This window comes from Petaurus breviceps, unplaced genomic scaffold (assembly GCF_028583685.1).
Source record: "Petaurus breviceps papuanus isolate PSGF00001 unplaced genomic scaffold, PetGlider_PUasm1.0 125, whole genome shotgun sequence".
Classification (NCBI taxonomy): domain Eukaryota; kingdom Metazoa; phylum Chordata; class Mammalia; order Diprotodontia; family Petauridae; genus Petaurus; species Petaurus breviceps.
The window spans coordinates 8,053,281-8,071,902 of record NW_027185653.1 but is presented as its reverse complement, the minus strand read 5'-3'; the positions used below and the strand labels follow the sequence as shown (position 1 = coordinate 8,071,902).

Sequence of the window (18,622 nt, the reverse complement as noted above, 5' to 3'; positions counted from 1 at the left end):
TCACTTAACTTCCTTCATAATCAGCACCCTTTGTGCAAACATCATAGTTTGCCTTTTCAATATCATATCTCCTTTGAGTGTGTTTTTGCCTTTTATCTGCTTTTATAGTTCTTTTAATTCCCAGCTTGGAGTTTCCCCCTCCTGCCAACATTGCTTCTCTACTCTTACTCCCTAAGTGCAAAATACTGCTGAAGAAAGTCATGGAAGTATGAATAATGAGCACACATTTAGAAATTTAAGCTAATTTATCTCAATTGGGCTTTCATCACTTCATTGAAATTCTTCATTTGAACAACTTTCATGTGTCTCATCCAGTAGTTTTCTGCACTTTTCCCAAGCCCCTAGTTTCCACTTCTTCTCAGTAGATTACCTTCTTACAATACTGACAATATTGAACCTAGGTATAATGGTTTCCTTTCTGTTGCCTCTTCCACACCTCCTAAACTGTCATCTCTTCCTAATCTCAGAGGATGAGGTAACTCTGCCCTTCTGCAAGGCTAAACTCTGATGTCATTTCCTTACAATGTGTTCCTCTCTCATTTAATAGTTATCTGTACAATAGTCATTCATTCAGCAAACATTTATAGGCTCTGGGAAATACATGCATTTTAGATCAGACATGGCTCCCATCCTCATGAAGTATATAATATACCAGAGAAATATATATATATATGTATGTATGTATGTGCAGTGCTAAAATAGGCAGCATTAGTTGATAACTAATATTAGAAATGTGGAAAAACAAGATAATTGATCTGAAGGAGATGGTAACTAAATCTGCTAATGAGACATAAGTGAAAATATTATGAAGTTAGAATTTGTATTGTCTTTTAAGGTACTGGCAAGAATTCAAGGAGGAAAGACAAAACAGCCTGAGGAAAACCATGCATGTAGATGAGTATAAGGTGAGTTATTTATTTTTTGGGGTGGTAAGGGAGGCATCTAGCTGGGTTGGAACACACATTGAGTAGAAAGGAAGAATATGAGATAATTCTTGAAATAGAGGATGATAATAAATTGTGGAGTCTCTTGAATGTAAGGCAGAGGGTTTTGAAATTTACTCCATAGCAAAAAAAAAACATATGAACTTGTTTAATCAGTAAAGAAACTTCAATGTAATTCAAGTATTTACTTAGAACATTTTATATGCCAGATACTGTTCTAGGTAAAGGGAAAGTAGAAGCAAGAATAAAAACCCCAGCCCTCAAGGAACTTACATTTTACTGACAGGAAATAACATGTATACAAATAAGTAAGCAGAATATCTACACAAATAATGGAAAGTAATTGGGGGCCTGGAAGGCAATGACAACTGATGGGCATTAGAACATTTTTTTCCTTTTATGTTCCCTAATTAAATCACTGCTTCCCTTCCCCTTCTGACTGCTTTCCTCTTGAATGTGGTTTCCTGTGAACTGAACCTCAGAACTCTTTTCCCTCCTCTTATGCTGGATGATTCTGTTCTTTCTAGCAAGTTACTTCTGTGGGAACAGACCTGGCCCCAGGTGAATGCTGGGATTTTTCCCTTAGGCTTGGTGGAGTATCAGACAGTCACCACACTCACATACTTCTGCTGCTCTAGTTCTCTTTGCTCCTCGGTTCTTTACCTGAACTCTCATAGTACAGAATTTTCTCATACTCTCCTTGGAAGCTGAGCAAGCTTCTGTCTTTTAGATTTCCAAGCACTGGGAATAGGGGGTATAGAGTTGAATTCTCTTGCAAGTCTTTAAGTTGATTTGTGTAGCCCTGCCTCCAGGAGCATTTTGGGCAATGGAGCAAGTGTTGCCATGTGAGGGGATTCTTACTATTCCTTGTTGTAAGCTCGGTTTTTTTGTTTTTTTAAACCACACTTAGTTTCTTACTGTGTTTGTCCAGAGGTTGGTAAAGTACAGCTTCCAGGTCAAATTCACTTGCTATCTGTTAAAACCATACTTAGCTCATGAGTAATATAACAACAGATGATGGAATGAATTTTGCCCTCATGTTGTAGTTTGCCAACCCCTCTCCTAGACCACAGAGGTAGCTGAAATTACTTTATTTCTTGGGCATAATCCTTATTTTGGAGAGATCTGAGAGGTCATGAAGTGTCAGAGAAAATGTTTAGTGCGCCATCTTGTTGGTCACATGATCCAGACCATCCCAGGAACTGCTATTTCTTGTACATGCCACTTTAACTAACTTGGAAGATAGCTTGGGAACTTGGGAGAGATTAAAAGGGACAACATTCCATATAGGAAAAATATCCTGCACAAAGGCACAGACGTTGGAGATCACATGTTGTATTTGAGGCAGAGGAATTAAGTCAGTTTGGCTGGAATGTGAAAAGCATGTGTAATAGTACTATGCAATCAGCCCACAGAGAAAAGTGCAAAGCAGATGGTGACAGACTTAACATGCCAAACAAAGAAGTTGGTTTTATTGTTATCTTAGGGGCAAAAAGTAATCACTGTAGCTTCTTAAGAAGGGGAGTAAAATGACTGGACTTGTGTAATTAGGACTTAATTAAAGCAATATGACTATTTTTGCTTTTTTTACTGCTTAAATTTTCTGAACAATTTGAAATATTAATTATGACCATTTTTTTTACCTTTTTTTTTTGGAAGGCAGTTGGGGTTAAGTGACTTGCCCAAGGTCACATGGCTAGTTTTTGTGTTAAGTGTCTGAGGCCAGATATGAACTCAGTTCCTCCTGACTCCATGGCTGGTGCTCTGCTCACCTAGCCGCCCCAAACAAAGTACTCTTTTTTTTCTTTTTGGAGGGCAGTTGGGGTTAAGTGACTTGCCCAAAGCCACATGGCTAGTAAATGTGTCAAGTGTCTAAGGCCAAATTTAAACTTGGGTCCTCTTGATGCCAGGTCTGGTGCTCCATTCACTGCACCACCTAGCTGCCCCGATTATGGCCATTCTTGATATTATGTGACAGACTGCATGGCACCGCCTTTAAAAAAAAATACGTCTTACTTAACATATAATTTGTGGGTTTCCCTCACTGGTAGTTTTCCTCCTGTCATTTCCTGAGTATTTGTCCACTTCTTCATTTCCCACGCTATGTCCTAAGCCTTATTCTTTTCTTTTCTCTTTCACTTGACAATCTCATTCATTCCTATGACTGTAGTTATCATTTTTGAGGATGACTTCTAAATCTGTACAACTAGCTCTATTCTATCTTAACCTATACCCTCACATTATGTAGCAACAAACTATAAAAACACATGTTGCCCACCCCTACCTTTGTGACCCATTGGAACCTCAAATCTAATATGTACAAAACTAATCTGTTTATCTTCCCTCTAAAACCTGTTCTTTCTAGTTTCCCTAGTTCTAATGACATTGCCCAGTGACTCACTAATTTTTTAAACACTATTTTATCTTTAAATATTTTCTTTCCCTCCCCCTTTTCACCTAATTAGCTGCCACTTTCTATCATTTCTACCTCACAGAATTTCTGGGCTTAATTTCCTCTACTTCATTCACATGGTCATATTCAATCTAGTTCAGGCCTTAATCACCTCTCTCTTAAATTATTGTAATAGCCTCCTAAATAGTCTCTTCTGCAGCAAGTCATTCTCCTCCCCAATACTTCCTTTACACAGTATCAAAATATATTTCCCTGACTCTGCCTTTTCCCAATTCAGAAACCTACTGTAGGTTGCCTGTGATAGAATACAATCTGCTTAGCTAGGCATTTGGATTTCAAATGGTTCTCTCATATACTCATTACAGTTTTCTTTGTAGCATACTTAAGTGTGTATGTTTATGACCTCCTTTACAATTTTTGTGAGGAGAATCCTGTCATTAAAAAAAAAATCTTTGTACCTTTTTGCCTAAAGTGTCTTAAACAAAACAGTTTCATATTAAATGCTTATTGAACTTAATTTGAAAACATATTCTCATTGAAAAGGTGAAACATTTCAGCTTATATAACTGGAAAATCCATTTCAACAATATACTGATATCTCATAGTGTTTCTATGAATATGTTTATTTTGGGCATATCTTAGCTTTGAAGTAAGATAAAAACTAAAAGCTTTCATTTTTTCCGTAAAAAAAAAAGTCATGCCTGATGGTTTTCCATGTCTGATCCCTTATTGGTGAAATCTAAGGCTATATATTTGTAGAAACAGTATTTAATAAAAACCTCGTTTTAGAAATATTATTTTTCATTATTTATTCCCATACAGAAGATTTGTAAGGCATGGTATAAAAGAACTGGGAAACCCACACATATTAAATAGCATTTTTTAAAAATTTTGAATGTATATGTCAAATGCCTTAGTCACATTTTAAAATGGCAATATGAAAATGACCCATGACACTAATAGAATATACTACACATATTAGATGCTAGTGAAATAAAATGAATTAATGCAGTTCCTTTCCCTATCCCATACTGCAAAAAAAATGCCCTATAATTTTCTTTTCAATTCAAACTAGCCTCAACGCTAATATTGTCTTACTTTCAGTACGATCTCTGACACGTATTAGCTACATGAAGCTAGTCAAGTTAATTAACCTTTAAGTGACCTAGCAACTCTCTAAGACTAGAAGTTGCAGAGCAATAATTGAGCTCTTTTGACAGAGAAAGTTTCCTCACTAGGGAATTCTCTATACCAGTGAAATAGCAGAGCAAACCTCTCTGGATAGGAATCAATTCAGTTAAAATTCATTATCAATTCAATTTGAAGGTTAAGTATATAAATAAGATGTGGGAATGGAAATTACAAAGAAGTTCAAGAAAGTGCTATGAGATTTGTTAGGATGGAGACATTATTTTCTTCATGTATGATACAATGAAGACGTGGACATTCATGGAAGTTTCCATGTGATTCACGGATGATCTCTAAGTTGAGTTTTGAGGAAAGGAAGAGATGGTATTTCAGCTTATTTAAATACAATCTAAATCCTCAGCTCCCGCCTTTACCATTAAGTGTGTTTAGTTTCTGTAGCTCACAATGATCCCTCCTGTCTTCCATCTCTAAAATCTTACCTAGAGTATTTTTATCCTGTTTACACTACAGCAAACAAAAGGTTCAATTTTTGTTATTTTTTTTATTGTTTCTTTTGCAAATGTCTTTTCCTCATTAACTAATTACACACTTTTAGAGGGCAGAGAATGTAAATTTTACTTGAATTGTTTTACATTCAATATTTAGCCTAACACTGGTCTTAAAATTAAATATATAATGCTGAAAACAAATATTATACTGAGAGAAGGGCATTGACTCTAAGTATATAAATATGGAACCTGCCTCTGACAATATCAATTCAAATTGAATTGATTTTGAACTTGATTGGAATTGATTCTTAACAATAGGTTACTCAGTTCTGTGTGTGTGTGTGTGTGTGTGTGTGTGTGTATGGCACAGGGAATTCCCTAGTGAAGAAACTTTTTTCTGCCAAAAAAGTTCCATTTTTGGTCTTCAACTTGTAGTCTTACAGAGTTACCTCTCTGTGTAATCTTGAACAACTCTCTTTATCTCCCTCAACCTTAGTTACCTCATCAACAAAATACAGGATTAGAACCAGAAGGGCCCAAAAGTTCTTTCAACTCCTGTTATATGATTTTATACTTGAATGCTTTTAAAATATGCATGGGAGATACTTTTTTGGAGATATTTTAAGGCAATAGTTTACTCTACTGAATCAAATCCTTTTTATATTTTTAACTTATTTTAATTTTTTAAGCAATTGGGGTTAAGTGACTTGCTCAAGGTTACATGGCCAGTTATTTCTGGGTGGGTGCTAAGTGTCTGAGCCCAGATTCGATCCCCAGATCATCTCGACACTGGGGCTGGTGCTCTTACTCGCTGAGCCACCTGGCTGCCCCTATTTTTTTTGAGGGAAGAGGGGAGGGCAGTTGGGGTTAAGTGACTTGCCCAAGGTCACATGGCTAGTTTTTTTTTTGGTCAAGTGTCTGAGACTGGATTTGAACTCAGGTCCTCCTGACTCCAGGGTGGGTGCTCTATTCACTGTTCTGCCTAGCCGCCCCTAACAAATCCTTTTTTTAAAAAAATAGTTGACAAATAATAGACATGATGATATCTTGTGTATTCCACATATTTAAGGCAGTTATGTAACATTAAATATTTCCACAAGGTAATATGGATACAAATTCCAGCCTATCCTTTTTAACATCCTTATCAAGCATGCCCTTGATAGGTGCATAGAATATTTTCATAACATTTTATAGAGTTAGTTTTGCTAGGTAATTTTCCTTTGTAGATGACCTTGCACACCCTAATTTATGTTGACTATTGTTTTCTGTGGAATATTTGTTTTTCTCAAAAAATGTTTAATAAATAGTGAATTTAATAAAATGTCCTTATACATTGTTATTGAAAGAAAGAATACTGTCTGTATTATATACTTTCACTATTATATTGAAAAAGACAAGCTTTGGGTATAATTTCCTACATCGGAACAGGATTTGAATGAGAGAATTATTTAGACGGTGGGATAGAGAGGTACTTTACTATAGTTACATTTTTCCTTTTTTTTTTCTTCAAGAAGTACAAACAGAAGGTTGTGTTTTATACTTTCAATGACAGTTGAACCTAACTCTGTGTGTCATTTTTTTTCTTTAAAATGGGAAAAAATTCCAATTCTATTGATGATCATTAATAAAAAGATAAATAAAACTATAATGATAGTCATAACTCATATGAATGATGCTGTATGTTTTAAAAAAATATTTCCTCACAAAAATATCATAAATCGGTAGTGCCATTATTATCTCCCTTTATAAATAAAGAAAGATACTTAGAGAATTGATTTGACACAGGATATAGCACCCCATATCTTCTCATTCCAATTCAAGTTCTCTTTGCACTATTGATATGTATATACAGATGTGTGTATGTGTGTGTTGTGTGTGTGTGTGTGTGTGTGTGTATATATATATATATATATCTGTGTGTGTTCATAATTTATTTGTATTTATAAATAAGTTCCTCTTCCTGGTGAACTGGGGGAATATGAGATGACAGAGCAAGATAGGAAGTTACTTATATGGGAAACGTAAAGTGGAGAAAACATTTGCATATCGCATAGCACAAAACAAAAATGGTATGGGAACCAAGACTCAAAACAAGAAGTTAAAGAGCTAGAGGATACTGGTACTTGGGGGGGGGGAGAATATTGTCTCCCTCAAAATATAGTGTCTTCCAGGTTACCACTGCATTTGATATTCCGCCATTAAAATGTAACCCTAAATTACAGTCTGTTTATGAATAAGCAAGGTGATTCAGATTATTTTTTTTTTCTAGGATTAAGTTGACTACTGATATGAGCTATATAAAGGTTTCTGGTCTTGTTCTTATTTCTAGGAGAAAAAAAGGAAGGAGGAAGAAAATTCTGATATTTGCACATGAATATACACATTTGTGCATAGAGAAAGTGGCAATTGTTATAATAAAGTTAGTACCCCATTAGCCATATTTGAAAATGTTTTATTTGGTAGCCATGATACATCAACAGCAAAAAAACAGTTTTATAAAGAATGAATAATCTGTATGTTTCAGCCTCTGAAAATTATTTTTCCTTTCCAATTCTTATTTTCTAAATTATTCTGGTTCTGATCACTATACATTAATTCAGAAAAGTATTGTCAGAGTTCTCTGAAACTTTTTTGTTCATCATTCTTTCTGGCACAATAATATTCTATTTCATTCACATGTCAGCACCTGTTCTACTGTTTCACAGTTGACCGGTATTCACTTTGTTTTAATTCTTTGCTACAAAAAGTTTAATAAAGAAATAAATATGTATGTATATGTACACACACACAAATATATGTGCATGTGTGTATTTAGTATCAAGCCTGGAATCAGTAAGACCTGAATTCAAATCTAACTTCAGAAATTCACTGACTGTGTGCCCCTTGGATAGTCATTTAGTGTTATTTACCTCACTTTCCTCATCAGTAAAATGAGCTGGAGAAAGAAATGGCAAACCACTCCAGTGACTTTGCCATGGAAACCTCAAATATGGTCACTAAGAGTCAGACATGACTGAACACACACACATTTGTGTATATATGTGTGTATGTATATACACGTATATATGTATGTCCACACATGCACATGTATACACATCGACATAAAGTATATATAACATCAAAGCATGGATATGTGACTATATACACACATGTATGAATGTGTGTACATCCATACGCATGTGTATGGATGAATGGATGACATATATCAATACTTTATCATGACTTTAAAAGACTAATGATGAAACATACTTTCTGTTTCTTGTCAAATATCATGAACTATTGGTTCAGAAAAAATATACATTTCCAGAAATAACCATTGGGTAAAGTTTGTTTTTTTTTTACTTAACTATATTTGTTACAAGGTTTACAGGGATTTGTTAGGAGGGTTGTTGTAAGTTTTCAAAGTTTTTAAGAGGGCACATAATTTGAGAGAGGAATAGTAGTCATGGGGAAAAAAACAATTTTAAAAGTGTCTAATACAAAATATGCATAGAAGGGGAAGTTCATGAACAAGTAAGGCCAGTTTAAAAAAAATTGTTCTCATGACAAACTTTATAAAAATTAAAATTATACATAGTTCATAATTTCATATATTTTTGTATAATAGAATGTATATTGATGTGTTCATGTGTGATTATGTTTAAAATGATAAAGTACATTTAAAATAAAAGAATGCATAGTAAATTGGGAAGAACAGAATGCTTATTCAGGCACAGGCTGCAGAAAGTTGTCTGCAGGACTGATTTTTATATTCCAACAAAAATTCATGTGTTCATATATGAATAGCATGGACCAGATAGAGTGCCTGGTAAATACCAACCCAGGTAACAACTTGTTTGCTTTCACTGTTTGCAGATCACTCTTGCGTGTTGTAAGGTGACGCAAGATCAACAGTAGGTCAGGAGATACCTGTCTTCAAAGAGCCATGATTTGAATAAAAAATAACCTGAATTGCAACTGGTTTACATTTTCCTTTTTTTTTAATTTCCATGTTCATATACCTTGATATATCTTTTCCTCTTGAGGAAAATTCAAAATGATATGACAATCATGAGCAAAAACTCTGCAGTTATCATGTGCAATTATTTTCAATTGTGTTTCTTATATGATAAGTGTCTATTGATATTTGATTAAGAGTTTAGCAGGAATTGAAATAGCAAAGAAAGTTTCAAAATTTTAGCTTTAATAAGACTTTAGAGCAGAGAATAATTCTGTCTCATACAATTCCAATTATACATTTATTAGGGCAATCAATAATATCACAATAATTTCATCAATATAATTGTACTTTATATCATTAATATTAAAGTTGAAAGGTAATGATTATTCTTAATTTCATTTGGGGAAGACTTATAAATTCACACAAAGTTTTGCTGACTATTCAAAATTAAAACCAAGTAATATTGCATTTCAAACACGAAATTAAAACTTGTTGAAAGGGGAGAAGTATGTTTCTTTCATATTTCCTAATATTAAATATTATTATACACTGTGTACAGTGGGGATTAATAAATGTTTGCTAATGAGTCTGAAAATTTTTCATTTTTATTTTTTTTCTTTATCAGTGTCATAAGCAGCCAAGGATCTAAGTAAAATATGGAATGAATTTTATTAAATGATATATTTGAGATATCATTAGTACATTTAATAACACTGACTTTACATTTTATTACCAGATATGCAAGTTCAAGGAATAGCATTATGTGGAAATTTTTTTGTAAGTTTACGAAACTTAATATTAGGGATTGGAGTTCGAACAGAAGGCTAATTCATGATTTTGCTACTTCTTCCTTGATATAGACATCTGTTGGCATACGCAAGCATACTGACATATGTCTGATTATACCTGACATTTATGCCCCTTAGAGTTAACACAGCGATATATGTATATTACTTGTCTGAGCCTTAGAACATCAGTCTAGGTGGGCAGTGCAAGTGTTGTTATTCTCATATCACAGAGTAATAGGCAGATCTGGAAGGGACTTCAGATATCATCTGCTTCAATGTTGAGTGACTTATTTTAAAATTTTGAAAACTTATTTTAAAGCTGACTTATTTTTAATGTTTGTCATTCTAGTGGAGAGTAACAGTTGAATTTGAACCTCTGCTTTTGATTTTCTATGCATATTTGTGCCATATGATACTTGCCAACTTAATAATTTTCATTGTTCTTTATCTGATCGCTGTTTTGATGGGTGTGATACGCTTAAGGTAATATCAGAATTCAGTTTTACCTCCACAGCTTTTCAGCTTAATACCAGATGTCCACTATTCCACTTAGTTGGAGCAAAACCCCAAAATACCTCTCTGTGGTTCTGCCTGATTGTTTCAGAAATAGATCTAGAAACCTTTGCTGAGCTATAAGTGGGCTGCAGGAGATTTTGGGCAGCTGTTCTTGTATTCAGAGTGCCCTGTGTGGCTGAAGTCCAGCCAAGCATAAGGACCTTGGAATAACCATTTGTGGGGGAGCAAGGAGTTAACACATCTCTAGTATGTGATTTTAAAAGCTGCCTTTGAGGAGATGGACCAAGGTTGTTTCAAAAGGACATTAAGCAGGATGGATCTTGAGAAAGGATGGTAATGGCAACAATGGTGATTTTTTTCAATGCCTAAGATAACAAAGAAAAAAAATGTTAAAGACTGTACCTACATATAACCAAAATATCTCTATGAAAAGGTAAAAATTCCAACCCATCCTTTTAGGTGCTTAGGTCATATATTGATATTTTGAAATAGTTGAACATTTAGGAAAAAGTGTATATGTTTGTATTAAGCTTGATGTATTGAGTCAGATATTCATAGCCAGACACAAAAAGAAAAAGAGTTTTCAATGAAATGGAAGAAAAAAATATTCCTAAATGAGTTGCTTTAGGCTTTTTCAGTCTTTTTGATGCGTTTCCCTTGCACCATTTTAAAAGGCCTCATGAACCCTTCCCATTTACTTTCTTCATGCTTTTTATTCCTAGGTCTGGTATAGAAAAGCAAAAGAAAACAAAACAATCTGTGTGATGTAGCATTTTCTTTTTGCATTTTAAAATGTTTTTATTTTTTTTTTATTTTTGGTCTTTATTAATTTGTTTATTTACTTTTAGTTTACAAGATTCAGTTTCACAATTCCTTGAGTTTCAAATTTTCTCCACCTCCCTCCCTTCCTCCCCCATGGCAGCATAGAATAGCATTTTCTAGTAAAACAGAAAAGGAGAAGAAGAGAGAGAAAGTGAGAAAGACAGAGACAGACAGAGACAGAGAGAATGAGAAAGAAATAATGAAGAGGAATAATGAGGGGAAGCTTCCCATGTCAATCAAAAAGTATTTATTACCACAACTCTTGTGTGACCAGCATTGTGTTAAGCTAGCTCTGGGGGAATACCAAGGATGCAGAAGATAAAGACACATCCCTTGCAAAGCTAACACATATTAACCACTGCAGAAGGATATCACAATCTAAGTATAGCATTGCAAAACTTTGCGGCTTAAATTATACAATATCCACTGCAGAAGGAAAACAAAACATGATATGATTAATTTGATGTTTTGCTCACAAAGTTTAAGACTGGGAAATAATTTTAGAAGCCACGCAGTACAAGCAGTATTTAAACAAGAATTCCTTATACAAAGTACAAACAAATAGACACAGCCTATCCTTGAAGACACCCAGTGAGGGGGAAATGCATTATATCACAATATAGCCTGTTCAACTTTCTAATTGTTAGTAAAAAAATTTCTAAAGTATAGATTTGCATCTTTGAGCAAAGGAAACCCATTCCCCTCTGATACAGCTGAAATATTTTTTGTATGATTTTTGATTGTTAGAATTTTTTTTCTTTTTTAAATCTTCTCTGTAGCTTCTCCTCATGCTTGAAGTTCTGCACTCCAGTTCTCAGCACAACAAGTGGAATCCTTGGTTGCCACAGCCCTTCAGATATTTGAAGATGTCTGCCATGTCTCTCCTCTCCCATAAGTCTTCCCTAGGTTAAACATACCAAGTCATTTTACGAAATCATTTCAATCACCGTATATTTGGTCTGATTGAGAATAGATTATAGATAAATCAGAAAGAAAAGCAAATGAGTCATTACTTTGTGAATTTGGCCATAGAGTATAGATTACTCCCTTAACATTTCTTTTCTCATTTTTAAAGTGATATAGATGAGATAAGGGATAATTTAATATAAATTTAGCTTTGAATCAGTTTCTCTCCATTGCTAGCCATTTCCAACCTACCTTGAATTACAGCAGAGTAGGAAGGGACAAACTCCTTCCTTTGGGAGTTGAGAAATTGTGGCTCAGAGGTGAAAAGAATAATAAATAGAATAAGTAGTATCCAAACCTAGCTCTTCAAAACTCAAGTAGAGCCTAACTTCTCCTGTTCTCTATGGCCTGATATTTCTAGTTAGGACAGCTCCCAGGGTCAGTTGGCAAGTATGGCATCCAACTACAAAGCTCTAAAATATGTTCTATCAGCAGTGGCATCTGGGCATTCAGCTGGCCTTCTGGCAGACCTTTATGTAGGCCTTTGTGTCTGGCGGAAAACTAGGCTAATCCAAGAGCCATAAAATTCTCCACAGAGTTGGCATGAGTCAGAATGCTCATGGGCTTCCTCATATCTGTGAATGATGTTAATTTGGCTTTCCCACTCGACTATGAGTAATTGTTCCAGCTTGTTGAATCTAATTTAGTAATATGGAGGCTCTTCAAATACATGCTTTAGAAAGCAAGGTGACAAATGGACCTCCCTTGGGTCAGTGATTGCAAAAAGTTATGTTTCTGGTGTAGTAATGCATTAAGTGCTATTAGGTTGGAAAATATTGTAGTTGCTTTTATATTCTATGCACAGTTGTAGTAAGGCTATCAGAGGTGCATTGTAACTTTGCTAAATTCAAACTAACAAGTTCAACATAAAATTGTGGGGGAAAAAAAAGGGAGGTAAAAAAGTGTACAAGTTAGAGGTTCCTGCAAGGAGAGGTGAAGTGGGTCAATGTTGAGAGCTAGAACCGGACCGAGGATTTCACTGTTATAAGAAGCTCCCATTAAGTTAACATTCTCTCTATCCATGCAGATCACCATAAGTTATATGGTTAGACAGAAAACCAAAAATTGTACTTATGGAAGTGTTCTTATAAAGCTGTCTGGGGTCATGGAAAATTTAGATGACTTGCCCAAGGCAACACAGCAGTAGGTGTCAGGTGAATCCAGATCCTACTGACACTGAGACTTACTCTCTCTCCACAACTTCACGCTGCTTTAGATCTTACCTATGGCTTTATATTCAATGAGAGAGTATGTATTGTAACATTATCTCCAGCAGGCCATTAATTATCTAGAGAAACTTTTGCCAAAACTGTTATTTCCATTACAGTGGGGAATGGAGGGGAAGGGGGAAGTTTGAAAGAAATATTTATTTTGTTATGATATGAATTCAACTGGCACTTACAGAATTTTTCTTGGGAAATAGGCCTGATCATTCACTAATCATTTTGTTGTTAAGACCCTCTCAGTATTCTATTCAGTGAACTAACCGTGTTTGGAGTATATGCCCCACAATTTTCTAGCAATAGAATACACTGATTTTCAACATTTTTGCCCAGAAGCCATCTGTTTTAATAGTTATATAGAAGAGCTGACTTTTACTTTTCTCTGAGGCAGGATGATTTGATTATAAAGAAATCTTTGCATTTTGTTCTTTCCTTTCACAAATCATTTTGTAGAATTCTCCAATCTAGATATTTTGCTTTTAAAAATAATCTACAAATAAAAATAAAGAGTGTATCCTGTTTTATTTTTTTTATCTTTTTTATTAATTTGTTTGTTTCCTTTTAGTTTACAGGATTCAATTCCACAATTCCTTGAGTTTCACATTTTGTCCCCCTCCCTTGCTTGTACTTATGGAAGTGTTCTTATAAAGCTGTCTAAGGTCATAAAAAATTTAGATGACTAAATAATAAGTCGTATAAGCCCCCCATGGCGGCTTATAGTCAAGTAGAGGATCTGAAAATACTTTCACATTATATATTAGTTGGGTTATAAGGACGTATTGTACCAACTGGAATGAAAAATGGTAAAGAGGACATAAAACCAAATAAGAGAAGGAAAAAGATCAGATATTTTGCTTCCACCGGGATATAAACTTAGTTCTTTCTATGGATGCACATATTTCTCTCCATCATGAGTCTTTTGGGATTGACTTATATCACTGCATTGCTGAGAAGAGTCCAGTCTATCAAAGTTGGTCATCACACATACATTGTGTCTGTAATTGTGTACAAATTTCTCCTGGTTCTACTCTTCTCACTCAGCATCAGTTCTTTTAAGCTTCTCCAGGTAAATATGAAGACCACCTGCTCCTTGTTTCTTATGGCACAATAGTATTCCATAACATGCATATGCCACAGCTTGTTCAGCCATTCCCCAATTGATGGGCACCCCCTTAATTTCCAATTCTTTGCTACCACAAAAAGAGCTGCTATAAATATTTTTGTACACATGGGTCTTTCTCCCATTTCTATGATCTCTTTGGATATAACCCTAGAGTGGTATTGCTATATCAAAGAGTATGAAAGTATCTATAGCCCTTTGGGCATAATTCCAGATTGTTCTCCAGAAAGGCTGGATCAGTTTACAACTCCACCAGCAAAGCATTAGTGTTCCAATTTGCCCACATCCTCTCCAGCATTTGTCATTTTCCTGTTTTGTCATCTTAGCCAATCTGACTTGTGAGATGTGGTACCTCAGAGTTGTTTTCATTTGCATTTCTCTAAACAATAGTGAATTAGAGCATGTCTTCATGTGCTTATACATATCTTTAATTTCATTCTCTGAAAACTGCCTGTACATATCCTTTGACCATTTATCAATTGGGGAATGATTTGTATTCTTATAAATTTGAATCAATTCTCTGTATATATTAGAAATGAGTCCTTTGTCAGAGACATAGGTTGTAAATATTCTTTCCCAGTTTCCCACCTCCCTCTTAATCTTGGTTACATTGGCTTTGTACAGAAACTTTTCAATTTCATGTTGTCAAAATTATCCATTTTACATTTTATAATGTTCTCTAACTCTTGTTTAGTCATAAAGTCTTTCCCTCTCCACAAGTCCGATAGGTAAACTATTCCTTGTTTTAGGAGACTGCTTACTCTTCAACCTTTATACCTAGATCATGCACGCATTTAGTCTTGATTTTGGTATATGGTGTTAGATAATGGTCTATGCCCAGTTTTTGCCATACTATATTCCAGTATTCCCAGCAGTTTTTGTCAAATAGTGAGTTCTTATCCCAAAAAACAGGCTGTGGGGGTTTATCAAACAATAGATTACTATAGTCATTGACTTCTGAATCTTGTGTGCCTAATCTATTCCATTGGTCCACTCCTCTATTCCTCAGCCAATACCAAGTAGATTTGATGACTGCTGCTTTATAATACAGATTGAAATCTGGTATAGCTAGTCCACCTTCCCTAGCACTTCTTTTCATTAAGTCCCTTGATATTCTGGGCCATTTATTCTTCCAAATGAATTTTGTTACTATTTTTTCTAGCTTTATAAAGTAGTTTTTTGGTAAATTAATTGGTATGGCACTAAATATATAATTTAATTTAGGTAAAATTGTCATTTTTATTATATTAGCTCGACCCAGCCACGAGCAATTGATATTTTTCCAATTAGTTAGATCTGACTTTATTTGTGTGAAAATTGTTTTGTAGTTATGGTCATACAGGTCCTGGGTTTGTTTTGGCAGGTAGATTCCCAAATATTTTATAATGTCTACAGTAACTTTAAATAGGGTTTCTCTTTCTATCTCTTGCTGTTGAATTTCATTGGAAATATATAGGAATGCCGAGGATTTATGTGGGTTTATTTTCTATCCTGCAACTTTGCCAAATTTATTTATTGTCTCAAGTAGCATTTTACTTGATTCTCTAGGATTCTCTAAGTATATCATCATATCATCTGCAAACAGTAATAGCTTGGTCTCTTCTTTGCCCAATTTGATTCCTTTGATTTCTTTTTCTTCTCTAATTGCTACTGCTAAAATTTCTAGTACCAGATTGAATAAGAGGGGTGATAGTGGTCACCCTTGTTTCACTCCTGATCTTATGGGAAATGCTTCTAGCTCCTCCCCATTACATATAATACTTGCTGATGGCTTTAAATAGATGCTACCTATTATTTTAAAGAAGGCTTCATTTATTCCTATAATTTCTAATGTTTTTAATAGGAATGGATGTTGTATTTTGTCAAAAGCCTTTTCTGGATCTATTGAGATGATCATGTGTTTTCTGCTAGTTTTATTGTTGATATGATTAACTATTCTGATGGTTTTCCTAATATTAAACCATCCTTGCATTCCTGGAATAAATCTTACCTCATAAAAATGTATTATTCTTGAGATAAGTTGCTGTAGTCTTTTTGCTAGTATTTTATTTAGAATTTTTGCATCTATATTTATGAGGGAGATTGGTCTATAATTTTCTTTCTCTGTTTTCTCTCTTCCTGATTTAGGTATTAGTACCATATTTTTGTCATAGAAAGAATTTGGTAGGACTCCTTCTTCACTAATTTTCCCAAATAGTTTGTGGAGTATTGGAATCAATTTTTCTTTAAATGTTTGATAGAATTCACTAGTGAATCCATCTGGCCGTGGCGATTTCTTCCTAGGGAGTTGACTGATGGCTTGCTCAATTTCTTTTTCTGAGATGAGATTATTTCAGTAATTTAATTCCTCTTCAGTTAATCTGGGCAACTTGTATATTTGTAAATATTCATCCATTTCCTGAAGATTGTCATATTTATATGCATACAATTGGGAAAAATAAATCCTAATTATTGTTTTGATTTCCTCTTCATTGGAGGTAGATTCACCCTTTTCATTTTTGATACCCATAATTTGGTTTTCTTCTTTCTGTTTTTTTATCATATTGATTAAGGGTCTATCAATTTTGTTACTTTTTCATAAAACCAGCTCTTAGTTTTATTTATTAATTCAATAGTTTTCTTAATTTCAATTTTATTAATCTCTCCTTTTGTCTTCAATATTTCTAATTTAGTATTTAATTGGGGATTTTGAATTTGTTCTTTTTCTATGTATTTTTAATTGCATGCCCAATTCGTTGAGCTCCCTTTTCTCTAATTTAATCATGTATGCACTCAGGGATATAAAACTTCCCCTAAGAACTGCCTCTAATGCATACCAAAGATTTTGGTATGTTGTCTCATTATTATCATTCTCTTGAATGAAATTACTGATTGTTTCTATAATTTCTTGCTTGACCCACTCATTTTTTAGGATTAAATTGTTTAATTTCCAATTAGTTTTTAGTCTGTCTTTCCCTGGCCCTTTATTGCATATAATTTTTATTGCATGATGATCTGAGAAGGATGCATTTAATATTTTTGCCTTACTGCATAGAATTGTGGGGTTTTTATGCCCTAGAACATGGTCAATTTTTGAGTATGTTCCATGAACCACTGAGAAGAAAGTATATTCCTTTTTATACCCATTCAGTTTTCTCCAGAGATCTATCATACCTATTCTCTCTAAAATCCTGTTCACCTCCTTAACTTCTTTCTTGTTTATTTTGAGGTTGGATTTATCAAGTTCAGAGAGGGGGAGATTAAGGTCCCCCACTAGTACAGTTTTGCTATCTATTTCTTCCTCTAATTCCTTTACCTTCTCCTCTAGGAATTTGGATGCTATACTACTTGGTGCATAAATGTTAAGTAATGATGTTTCTTCATTCTCTATGGTGCCTTTTAACAGGATATAGTTTCCTTCCTTATCTCTTTTAATTAGGTCAATTTTTGCTTTTGCTTTATCTGAGATAAGGATTGCTACCCCTGCTTTTTTTACTTTAGATGAGGCATGAAATATTTTATTCCAATCTTCTTCCTTTACCTTGTGTGTATCCCTTTGTTTCAGATGTGTTTCTTGTAAAAAGCATATTGTAGGATTATGATTTCTAATTCATTCTGCTATCTGTCTCCGTTTTATGGGAGAGTTCATTCCATTCATATTCACAGTTATGATTGTTATCTGTTTCTTTCTCTCCATCCTATTCCTGCCCCTGTTAACGTTCATATTTTCCCTCTCTTTTCCCTTCCCCCCTTAATAGTTTTCCTTTTGACCACCGCCTCCCTCAGTGTTCCTTTCTCAGCCCCCCTCCCTTTTCCTCCCCTTTCCCCTTACTACTTCCCTCCCTACAAACCACTCCCACCTCCCTTTCATAACCCTTTCCCCCTCCTACTGCCTGTAGGATATTTTTATACTTAATGAAGTATGTTATTTCTTGTTCACACCAAGAGTGACAGGAACAAATCTCACACGAAGCTCCTCTTCCTCCCCTCTTTCCCTCTAAAATGATACTTTTTGCGTTTCTTCTCCATAGATTCCTAAGTTTATCCTGTTTAAAAAAATGATATAACATTTCCAGAAATATCAGGTATCAGAAATGCTCATTTAAGATACTTTCAAGTTATTCAAATATTGTGTCTCAGAGACATAGGGATATTCTCTCGATTAATTTAAATTATCATCCATACACATTGTAGTAAATAGTTTTCATGATTTTCTGAAACAATAAGTAGATAGATAGATAGATAGATAGATAGATAGATAGATAGATAGATAG

At 34.4% G+C, this 18,622-nt stretch overlaps 1 protein-coding gene across 1 annotated transcript in view; it reads left to right on the top strand.

Moving 5' to 3' along the window:
- LINGO2 (leucine rich repeat and Ig domain containing 2) overlaps nucleotides 1–18,622 on the top strand; it is a 1,702,561-nt gene that overhangs the window by 213,664 nt on the left and 1,470,275 nt on the right. The window contains exon 2 of the mRNA XM_069090544.1: nucleotides 836–905. The gene's annotated coding sequence lies outside the window, so the exon portion shown is untranslated. The remainder of the gene's footprint in view (nucleotides 1–835; nucleotides 906–18,622) is intronic.